The sequence below is a fragment of the Anomaloglossus baeobatrachus genome, chromosome 6 (genome assembly GCF_048569485.1).
Source record: "Anomaloglossus baeobatrachus isolate aAnoBae1 chromosome 6, aAnoBae1.hap1, whole genome shotgun sequence".
Taxonomy (NCBI): Eukaryota; Metazoa; Chordata; class Amphibia; order Anura; family Aromobatidae; genus Anomaloglossus; species Anomaloglossus baeobatrachus.
Window position 1 is genome coordinate 200,644,220 of NC_134358.1, and position 12,597 is coordinate 200,656,816.

The 12,597-nt window shown below is 44.2% G+C and overlaps 1 protein-coding gene across 1 annotated transcript in view; it reads left to right on the forward strand.

The window, feature by feature from the left end:
* Positions 1–769: 769 nt before the first annotated feature.
* The window catches only part of ZNF407 (zinc finger protein 407), a 678,079-nt gene continuing 666,251 nt past the window's right edge, over positions 770–12,597 (forward strand). The window contains exon 1 of the mRNA XM_075314622.1: positions 770–832. The gene's annotated coding sequence lies outside the window, so the exon portion shown is untranslated. The remainder of the gene's footprint in view (positions 833–12,597) is intronic.

Here is a 12,597-nt window from a genome sequence, read left to right on the forward strand (position 1 = left end):
TCCCTACACCTCCCCGCTATTCCATCCCTACACCTCCCAGCTCCTCCATCCCTACATCTCCCCGCTCCTCCATCCCTACACCTCCCCGCTCCTCCATCCCTACACCTCCCCGCTATTCTATCCCTACACCTCCCCGCTCCTCCATCCCTACACCTCCCCGCTCCTCCATCCCTACATCTCCCCGCTATTCTATCCCTACACCTCCATGCTATTCTATCCCTACACCTCCCCGCTCCTCCATCCCTACACCTCCCCGCTATTCTATCCCTACACCTCCATGCTATTCTATCCCTACACCTCCCCGCTCCTCCATCCCTACACCTCCCCGCTATTCCATCCCTACACCTCCCAGCTCCTCCATCCCTACATCTCCCCGCTCCTCCATCCCTACACCTCCCCGCTCCTCCATCCCTACATCTCCCCGCTATTCTATCCCTACACCTCCCCGCTCCTCCATCCCTACACCTCCCCGCTATTCTATCCCTACACCTCCCAGCTCCTCCATCGCCAAAACCGCGCACTCCTCCATCCCCACACTCCTTAATTTTCATCACCACAGCCCCACGTCCCTCCATTGCACAGATCCCCAGGTCCTCTGTCCCCACGGTTCGCCACTCTCACACACTCATCCTACATATAATACAAGCGACACCCGCCGGGTTTTCCTTTCAAACACGAGCTCCAAAACAAACCCATCACGTGATTCAGCTGTCCCCGCCCCTCCGCGTTTAGCGTTTCACAGGAGCTGTGACGTAATCGCGTCCCGTGTCTACGGCAGGCCACTGGTGACTAAGATCATCGTGGGCGAACGCGCTACATTTATTTAGAAGCGGTAAGTGCGCTCTGTGGCCGGGGTCAGGAGCTGTCGCCAGGCAGCAGGGTGTTACTGGGCGCCATTAATGTCCCTGTGAGCGCCTCAGCACAGGAGGGCGGCGTGCGCTGGCTGAGCGCCGGACTGCTGCCTGCTGAGGGCTTTTTGGGCCTCTACGCCGCCGTCGTTTTGTCCTGTACGGATGGTGTGCGGCTTCTGATTGGCCGAAGGGATGATCGGCATTCACGCCCATATACCGTCACCTCAGTCCTCTGTGCACCGGGGCTCTGGCTGTGCCCGGCTGTCACCAGGGTCTACAAACCTGCGTGATACGGCGGAGGGTCAGCCGGGCACAGTGTGTGGGGAAAGCACTGTGTGTGTGTGTGTATATGTAATATGGTTATATATACAATGTCTGTGTATATAGAATGTGTGTGAATGTGTATGTATGTATAATGTGCGTTTGTGTATAGAAATACAATCTGTGTATAAATATGTGTGACTATGTAACCGTGTGGGCCAGCTGCTGGTATGTATAACGCAGAACAAGCGTGCCAGGGTATATGTGTGTGCTCCAGCCTGTTAGTATACATACAGTCCCAATGCAGAATGAGCAGCTGGTAGTGTATATATGTATGTACAGTATACCTATTCAGCATGAACGTGTGTATGTATGTATATGTGTGTGTATATATATATATATATATATATATATATATATATATATATATATATATATATATATATATATGGACAAACCTCATTGAAAGAGTTTTTTTCTTTACTTTAATGACTGAAAATTGTAGATTCACATTGAAGGCATCAAAACTATGAATCAATACATGTGGAATGAGATACTTAACAAAAAAGTGTGAAACAACTGAAAATATGTCTTCTATTCTAGGTTCTTCAAAGTAGCCACCTTTTGCTTTGATTACTGCTTTACACACACACACACACACACACACACATACACATATACACACACACACACACATACACATATACACACACACACACATACACATATACACACACACACACACACACATACACATATACACACACACACACACACTTGTGACAAAAAGGGATATTTGGCTTTCGAGTGAATTAGAAAACGTAAAAGTTCACGCTATAGTGATATTTTATGATGAAAGTACAGCAGTTAAGTAGAATCATGCAGAGGTGATTTCATCATCTCAAGCAATTTATTGAAACAAAAGTCAACAGGGGTGGGTGTACCCCCAAAAATGTCAGTCTAAATTGTCTTATGGTCTTGAGCATCAATTACAGCTGACAACAACATCTCATGCTGTTCACAACTGGACTTATTGTCTGCTGAGGCATGTCATCCCACTCTTCTTGAAGAGCACCCTCAGGTCATTGAGGTTCTGGGATACAGAGTTACGAACCTCTACATGGGGACTCAGCTGATCCCATAAGTTCTCTATCGGATTCAGGTGTGGATAAGTGAGGTACTTCAGTCTGCAGCAGCCTTTCCTAATGATGAGACCTCAATGAACTGGAGCATTGTTGTCCAAGAAGACTAATTTAGACCTGTGATGTTCATGCAGAGGCACAATGACTGGATTAATGATGTTATTCAAGTAGTAGAGGCTGTCATTGTACAATTCACAAGGTGTAGGGCAGTTCTGTATAGACCAAACACACATAGCCACACCACCAATGGCTTGTCTGATGACAACAGTGGCTGATGCAAAGTGCTCTCCTTGACGTCTCCAATGTACTTCATGGCCATCGTTTCTTCTCAGCATGATTCGACTTTCATCAGTGAATAGCACAAAGACTCACTGGTCCCTCGTCCAGCGTAGATGCTCCCCTGGTTCATGCAAGACGATGCCTGTGCCTGGTGGTGTATTCAAGTACCTTTGCAGGTTGTCTGGCCCACAGACCACACTGATGTAAACAGTTTTGAATGGTCTGACTTGACACTTGGGTGCCTCTCCGCTCCCATCTGTCATCTGTGTGCTGTGTGGCCAAAGGACATCCACTTCTAAGCCTTTATTCGACTCTTTCAGTCTCTCTGTTGCAACCTGCTGATGACACTGTGTGACACTCTAAGCTCAGTGGCCACTTCTGTCAAACATGTTGCTTGAAGTCTCGCAATGGCGAGGTGTTGGTGATCAATTGTTAGGTGTCTTCTTTGATGAGGAGGATGGTTTAAATACCAATTCAGATTGAACCCTGAAATGTATTGACTGATTTATGGATCAAACACCTGTTGTGAATTTTACCATTAAGCTGCGTGTTAGAGAACAGTAAGATGTGCAAAAATTACTGAAACATTGAACAGTTGGACAAGTGCATTCACAAGATTAGAGAATGTCACATTACGTTTACCTGAAAAGGTTAGGGTAAGTTCACACAGTGCGTTTTTTTGCGCGTTTTTCGGGTGCGTTTTTGACCTCAAAACTGCATGACTTTGCTTCCCCAGCAAAGTCTTGAGTTTTCATTTTTGCTGTCCGCACACAACTTTTTTTTTAAGCTGCGTTTTTGAGCTTAAAAAAAAAAAAATGGACATGTCAATTCTTTCCTGCGTTTTCTGCGTTTTACCCCCATGCAATGCATTGGAAAAACGCAGAAAAATGCAGAGATCAAAAACGCACCAAATCGCGGTAAAGACGCATGCATTTTTTGCCGCATTTTTTGCCACGGGTGCGTTTTTGTGCATTTTTAGCGGCCAAAAACGCAGCGTCAAAAAAATCAGCGTGTGCACATAGCCTTAAGGGAGCTTTACACGCTGCGACATCGCTAATGCGGAGTCGTTGGGGTCACGGAATTTGGGACGCACATCTGGCCGCATTAGCGATGTTGCTGCGTGTGACACCGATGAGCGATTTTGCATCGTTGCAAAATCGCTCATCGGTGACATGGGGGTCCATTCTCGATTATCGTTACTGCAGCAGTAACGATGTAGTTCGTCGCTCCTGCGGCAGCACACATCGCTATGTGTGACGCTGCAGGAACGAGGACGTTCTCCTTACCTGCCTCATGGCCGCTATGATGAAGGAAGGAGGTGGGTGGGATGTTACGTCCCGCCCATCTCCGCCCCTCCGCTGCTATTGAGCGGCCGCTCAGTGACGTCGCTGTGACGCCGCACGGACCGCCCCCCTTAGAAAGGAGGCGGTTCGCCGGTCACAGCGATGTCGCCGGGCAGGTAAGTATGTGTGACGGGTCTGGGCGATGTTGTGCGGCACGGGCAGCGATTTGCCCGTGTCGCGCAACAGATGGGGGCGGGTACCCACACTAGCGATATCGGGACCGATATCACAGTGTGTAAAGTAGCCTTTAGAGTGCATTTTAGGATAATCCTGAAATTTCACCTGAAAGACAATTATCCCTAACCTTTTGTGAGCTATGTGTGTTTGTGTATGTATATACATATAATCAGACCAGCCAAATAGCATTTTCATACCTACCCAGAAACCCCCCCCATTGATATTATCACAAAAGATGAGTGAACCTTTGGAGGTTTGGTTCGCTGGCAGCAAATGAACCGAAGCTTCACGTGTCTGAACCTTGCCCGAGGAGTTTCAGAAACACTAATTGGCAGTTTGAGTCTCCGCCCACATACAGCCAGCCATAAGCAGATCACTTCTGGGGGAGGGTGGGCGGACATTTTTGTTTGGGGTTGCCCACCATATCCGATCACGCTGTTGTTACCCCCAATGTGAGCCGTCCAAACACTGCAAGTGGCCCGCACAGGGCTGAGCACTGAGCGTATTTGAGCACAGTGTTGCTCTTGCGAGTTAAGTTGAGTTAAGTTTCAGCGCAAAGCACCCGAACTCCGAACCCGAGCCTTGTTTTTTTGTAAGCTGGTGTTCTGTTCATAAACCGAACCACAGATTCGCTCATCTCTAATTATCACATTCAGGCACCCCTCATCCCCCAATAATATGACATGAAAACACTCTTCCCTTACAGTATAATCTCAGGTACAAGCTCCCATCGGGGCAGTCACATACACTAACCACATTGGGGGCGCTTTTTTAGTATAATAATATGCAGATAGTCCTGCACAGTATAATTAGATGCATCCCCACCACCTGCAGAATAGTTATGCAGAGTCCCGATTGGATCACTTTGTCTGCTCCAGCCCTAGACAGGAGTTACCATCTCCACAGCACTGCTCGTTGCCTACATCCGCTGATCTTATTACATACAGTGGTGATGACAGTGATTGTTCCCCTCTCCTCTCTGCTACTTTCAAGGGAGGAAAAAACTGTGGATATAAGGAGCGCAATAGGGTCTTACCAGTGTAAAATGTGGTGACTTTTTAATAGGAAAACTGCTCACCTGGAAAGGCTGTGAGACTCACAACTAGTATAGAGACATATAATAGCTGCAGCCGATCCCACGTGCCAAAGGCAGAAGCAATACAAAAACCAGGATAATTGTGGTATACTCCGCGCTGCTGTACAAAGAATCACTCCAAATAATAAAAGCAATGGTGATGGTTTATTCTACGTGTTTCGAAGAGATATCCCCTCAGGAAAATCCACCGATAAACATAACAGAGATAGTGATACATTCATATAGGGGCATGGCTTCAATGGCACTGGGTTACCACTGTTTATTAATGATGTGACGAAAAATAGAAGGAGCCGGATGAATTCTGAAGTGCATCAGGCTATACTTTCTGCTCAGATTTAACCAAATACAGCAAAGTTGATTGGGAGTTGCTTCACAGAATAGATGGACAATGACCCAAATCATACTGTGAAAGCAACCCAAGAGTTTTTAAGGCAAAGAAGTGGAATATTCTGCATTGGCCAAGTCAGTCACCCGATCTCAACATCATTCAGCATAAATTTCACATGTATAAGACAGGTAAAATATATCTTTGTACCGTGTTAGCCAGTAGAGATAAAAAATTGTTTAAAAGAACTGAAGTCCTCAGTGGTTGATACCTTTTAATGGCTAACTGAAAAGATGGTAATAATAGCAAGCTTTCGAGACTACTCAGGTCTCTTCATCAGGCATGGTATCATCTTTTCAGTTAGTCATTAAAAGGTATCAACCACTGAGGACTTCAGTTCTTTTAAACAATTTTACATGTATAAGACAAAACTTACGACAGGAAGACCCACACACAAGCAACAACTGAAGTCAACTGCAGTAAAGGCCGGCAAAGCATCACAAAGGAGGGAACAAAGTGTCTGGTTTCTGCAAGGAAAGTCCGCAAAGGATATTCATGGTGATATGTCGCACACATTGGGGGATCAATGCCCTTCATATTCCGCAGTTAAGAACTGAGTTGTCAAATTTAAAACGAGCCACTTCAGCACCAATGCTGAGGAACGTCCTGGACGACGGAGAGTTGTTGTTTCCAGAGATCGTCGATGCTGTGCACAACCTCATACTGGAGAATCGACGAATAGCTAAAGCAATAACAGACATCATGGGGATTTCCTGTGAACGTGTTTGTGTCATTATCCATGAACATTTGGACATGAGGAAGCTATCTGCAAAGTGGGTCCCTAAATGTTTGACAACAGATCAGAGAAGTATGCGAGTGAAAACATCCCTGGTCCATTTGTAAGTGTTTCCAGAATGATAAGAACTTCCTAGATCAACTGGTCACTATAGATGAGACCTAGATTTATTTGTTTGACCCTGAAAATGAGTAGTTAAAAGAGTGGAGGCACATTAGTTCTCCTCATACCAAGAAGTTCAGGAGTAAAAATCAGCAACCAAGGTGAGGATGTCTGTGTTCAGGGATAAGGAGGGCGTGCAGCTAGTCGACTACCTTCAAAAGGGTTCCACCATCAACGCAAGGTATTACATTGAACTTTTGGACCAATTGAAGGCAGCTCTGAAGGCCAAAAGGCACAGAAAGCTGTCCAAAGGAAACTTGTTCCTGCAAGACACCTCCGCTCACACTGCACAAGCAAGCACGGCAATACTAGCAGAGCTGGGCTTCCAGCTGGTTGACCACCCACCTTATTCACCAGATCTAGCTTCCTCCGACTATCATCTGTTTCCAAACCTGAAGAAACACCTCAAGGTTACCAAATTTCACAACATTTCTGATGCCATGTCTGCTACGGATGCCTGGTTTGAGGCACAACCGAAATCCTTCTTTTTGCTAGGCTTACAGAACTTGGAATACTGATGTAAGAAGTGTGTTGACATCAGTGGAGAGTATATGGTATAAATGTAAAGTTTCATCATCCTGTGTCGTTTTTTTCTTGATAAAGCCAAAGACTTATTAACAGCAGCCCCTCGTAAAGTAAATTTGCCAATTACGTTTGAGCCCCTGAAATGAGTAGGCTTTGTAGAGAAATGGTTGCAAATCCTAAATGTTTCACAGGATATATTTGTCCAATTCCTTTAATTAAACCTTAAAGTCTCCACTTCAATTGCAACTCAGTTATTTCATTTTAAATCATAAATAGTGGCATACAAAGCCAAAATCAGGATGATTCGATCACTGTCCAAATATTCCTGGACCGAACTGTACATCCAGTTATGATAAATGTCCATGGTGTACTTTATGCTGAGGCTCTGTGCAGCAAGTCCCGTGTCTATAAGAGCCAGGAGCAGCTTCAGGCTTGTGAGGATCCTTCCCCCCGCCTGCCATCTGTCATGCCTGTCTGCAACTATGATGTTCAAACACAAATGCACAACAGGGTGCAGCAGGCCCTCATTACTATAGATGGGAAATTATCAAAGAGAAAAGTCGGGCACTGCAGCCTAGGTTGCCAGGCAGTGGAGCCGTACTCGCAGTTCTGGAGCAATCAGCTGTTTTTTAGACGTCATATGTTCCTGGGCTGATGGTGCCTGACCAAGTGGTGCTCAGCGAGCAGCATAGCAAAGTTCCAGTAGTCCAGAAAAAGAAGTCCTCGGACTTGTCAAAGCGCTACTCACAGCGCGAAACAGGCTGTCGTCCGCTCCCCGTCCCTGCACTCCGTCCTCCCCCCACTGTTCCTGAGCTTGTCTGCGATAGCAGAATAAAGTTTTTTGGTCACTTACCCTGTGAGCTGCCGCCTTCTTTTGCTGGACTACTGGAACTTTACTATAGATGGGGCAGCACAGGCGCAGAAATACTAATGAACAACCACTTACTAACCCACCAAACATCCAAGGGATGGCTGCTCAGTACTCAAATGCACCAAGGTCTGCATAGGGTGCCATTCACACCATTATGTGAGGTGCCTCTCTGTCCATATAGCAAGAGGTATATGTTATGTAATGGTGTGAATAGCACCCTATTCAGACCTGTGTGTATTTTTAGTACTGACCTGCCACACCATGCAGGCGCGAGGAAAGGTCAAAGACTGCCCGCGTATGCACACTACAATACTGTGATTTGCCCTCAGCCGGGCAGATGAAAGTGCGCATGTGCAGGAGCGCAATGGAGGCCTCTGTGTGTATGACATAGAACCCGTCATCCACATGGGGGGGAACAGGAGGACGACAATTGCACAAAATGGATGAGGCGCCGGACTGAGAGCAGCTACATACATCTGACCGGACGTCCCTTTGGGTGAGTATAATAAACTTTGAATTTTTATACCCTTAAACTAGAGAGTTTTACCACACAAAAGAGTTAATAAATAACATTTTCCAAATGTCTACATCAGCATCATGTTTGAAACAATTTTTTTTTTTTTTGTTACGAAGTTAGGATTATCAGCAATTTCTAATTTTTCCAACAGATTTTTCAAAAAAATTTCTCCTGAGTATCCTAATATCCCCATATGTGATAGAAAACTACTGTTTGGGCGTACAACTCAGAAGGAAAGGAGCACCACTTGACTTTTTAATCGCAAAATTGTCTGAAAAAGACAGCAGACGTGACATTGCGTTTGCAGAGTCCCTGATGTGCCTAAACTGTGAAAACCCCCACAAGTGACCCCGTTTTAGAAACTGCAACCCCTAAGGAATTTATCTAGAGGTGTGGCGAGCATCTTGAACCCACAGGTGATTCACAGAATTTTAAAACATTGCCCGTGAAAATATTTCCCCCCCCCCCAAAATGCCCCAAAGTTTTTATAAGGGTTACAAATAATGGACCAAATATTGTGTTGTGCACATATTGTGTTGCGCAATTTCTTCTGAGTACAGGGATACTGCATATGTTGTCAGAAACTTGTTTGGGCGCATGGCAGGGCTCAGAACTGAAGGAGTGCTATTTGATTTTTGGAGTGCAAAATTGTCTGGCGTACATAGTGGCGCAATGTTGCATTTGGAGAGCTGCCGAGGTTCCAAAATAGCAGAACTCACCCCCCCCACCCCCCACCCCCCCAAAGTGCCATCATTTTGGAAACTATACTCCTTAAGGAATTTATCTATGGGTGTGGTGACCATCCTGGAACCGTTGGTGCTTCAAAGAATGTTATAATATTGGGGCGTAAAAATGAAATATTATGTTTTTTTTAAGCAAAAATTATGATGAAGGCCCAAATTTTTAATTTTCACAAGGGTTGCAGGAGAAAATTGTTATGCAATTTTTCCTGAGTACGGTAATACCCCATATGTGCTTGGAAACTACTTTTCAGGGACAGTGCACAGTTCAGGAAGGAAGGAGTGCATATTTCACTGTTATGGTTTGTGTGGCATCTCACATTGGCAGACCTTCCCTATAAGTGACCTCATTTTACACACTACACCTCTTAACGAATCACCTAGTGGTGCAGTAAGCATCTTGAAACCATGTTTCACAAAATGTTATACCATTGGGCAGTGAAGAACAATAATTAGTTTGTTTAGCCGCAGATCTTACATTTTCACAAGTGGAAATAGATAAAAATAACTGCATAATTGTAACACAATTTCTTGTGAACATCACACTCCATATGTGACTGTACAATACTGTTTGGCGACACGGTGAGACTTTGGAGGGAAAGAGGGCTATTTGACTTTGGGAGCACAAAGTTTCTTAGAATAGTTTGCGGACTCAATATAAAAAGCTCATAAGTTCCAGAAGAACAGAAACCTCCCTCAAGTGACCCAAATTTTAATTACACCTCTCTGGGAATTCATTTACGGGTGTGGTGGTGATTTTGACTGCATGGGTGTTTTCCAGAAACAAGCAGCAGTGGGTGTTGCAGCATGAAAATGGAAACCTGCCATTGTAGTGCCCAGTACATTGGAGTGCCCATACACTGGGCCCAGCTTAAACTTCTGGATAGAGCCACCCTGTAAATTCAGCGGGCTCTCTTCACTACAGAAATGATTAAGAAATTTAAATACAGGTACAGTGACGATTTTGGCTGTGTTTTTCCAGAAGCAAACATGCAGTGGAAGTTGCTAAGTGAAAATTGCAAATCTGCCATTTTAGTGCTCATACATTGTAGTGCCCGTACATTTTGCCCAGCTTGTACTTCTGGAGATACAACCTGTAAATTAAGCGGGCTCTTCTCACTAGAGTAATGCCAAACATGGACACTAAAGGGGGTGTTACACACAGCGATATCGCTGGTGAAAGCACCCGCCCCCGTCATTTGTGTGTCACAGGCAAATCGCTGTCCGTGGTGCACAATATCGTTAGGAGCCGTCACACGGAATTACCTGCCTAGCGACGTCGCTGTTGCCGGCGAACTGCCTCCTTTCTAAGGGGGTGGTTCGTGCAGCGTCACAGCGGCGTCACTAAGCGGCCGCCCAATAGAAGCGGAGGGGCGGAGATGAGCGGGACGTAACATCCCGCCCACCTCCTTCCTTCCGCATAGCCGGCGGCCGCAGGTAAGCTGTAGTTCGTCATTCCCGAGGTGTCACGCGTAGCGAAGTGTGCTGCCTCGGGAACGACGAACAACCTGCGACCTCAACAATCGATGATTTTTTGAAAAGGAACGACGTGTCAACGATGAACGATAAGGTGAGTATTTTCCATCGTTAACGGTCGTTCCTTGCTGTCACGCGTAACGACGTCACTAACGATGACGGATGTGCGTCACGGAATCTGCAACCCCGGCGATATATCGTTAGATACGTGTAATGGGGCTTAAGTGTGGTTTAGGTACACTGTGAGGCTCAGAAGATGGGAAGGTATTCGAATTTTGGAGCCCAGATTTTGCTGGATTTCATTTGGGAGAGCCATAGTGCATTTCCAGAGCTTTTCTGCGACCACTAACGTGGAAACACCAATATTTCTATTAACAGATAATGAACAAGAGTTAGGACTTGTTTTGTTGTGAGTTGAGTAGAAGCTCTTATTGGTGGCATTTTTGGTACAGAACATTTTGAATCAGTTCACAGTTATACCATGCCCTATGCTGAGTACTTACATCTGGGTTTCCATCTAATTCTACAAAATACGTGATTCAAATGAAACCCCCGATAGATCCATTCACTAATGAGGCAGTAGAGATACTGTGGACTCTGTGTGGCTCCTGTTCGGCAGTATCCAGTTTATAAGATGTGCATAAAAGAGGCGGTCGACCACACTTTTATGCACTTTTTATACACTTTTATGCATGCCTAGAAAGATGGGCACAGCCGTACCATAGGCTAAAGAAGTCCAAAGTATCGCCATCTGTCTCATTATAGTAAATGTTCCATCAGGAACTCTGAATCACGTATGTCAGAGATTTACATGGAAACCCCAATGTAATCATCAAGCGTAGAGTGCAGAATAAATGTGAGCCGAGCCTTACTGAGGCAAAATGAACAAAAGAACCGCAAGTTAAGAATTGTTTTTATTCATATATTACACTGTTTACTGTAAGGTATAAGCAATTAGACAGATTTATCTTTTGGGTCGTGCGATTGCAGCGATACCAGACATACTTTTTTTTTTATGTTTGGCAATTACAACTATCACACACTAAAAACACCTGTATTTATTTACAGTTGTATCACTTTATTTTGAGAGCTATAATTTTTCTATATTTCTGCCCTCAGAGTCATATAAGGCCTTGGTTTTTTTGCCCGATAAGTTGAGGTTTTTATTAGTACCATTTTTGGACACAATATTGTTGATCACTTTTTACTTAGATTTTTGGGATGCAGTATGAATAAAAACCAGCAATTCAGAAATAATTTTGTTTGTTTATGTTGCTCATCATGTGGTAAAAGTGATAAGACAGCTTTATTCTTTGGGTCAGTACGAATACAATGATACCACATTTATATAATTTTTTTTTTAGATTTTGCCACTTTGACGCAATAAAAACTATTTTTATAGAAAAAGAATAGTTTTTGCATTGCTGTATTCTGAGAGCTGTAGCTTTTTTTTATTTTTTTGCTGACTGAGCTGTATGGCAGCTTGTTTGTTGCTGGACAAGATGATTTTTTTTCAGCAATACCATTATTATTTCCAAACGCTTTTTTTGTTTGCGTTTTATTTTGGAGGTATGATGAAAAAGCTTAGTTTTTTTTGCCACGTTTTTGGTTTTATTTTTTCCGGTCTTCAGTTTAGAGGTTTAGTATGACAATTTTATAGATTGTGTCGTTCTGGACTCTGCAATACCAAATATGTGTACTTTTATTAGTTTATTTTTTGTTTTTACATAAATTATTTATTGGTGTAATGTTTATTTGTTCTTTCTTTTGTGTTTCGTTTCGTTTTTTATATATAATTTTTACAATTTTTTTTTAACCATTTTTTACTTGGTTCCTCTCTGGGATTTTAACTTTTATTATTTTGATGACTGGTCTCCGGCATTACAATCAACATGTATAGCAATACACTAATACATGAGTCATGTCAGATTACGCTGACCGATCGCCTGCTAGCTAGACCCTACCTATGGCTCGGGCTAGACAGCTATATAACTTGGATGAGGATTGCAGTGCAGTGCATGTACAGTCTGCAGCTC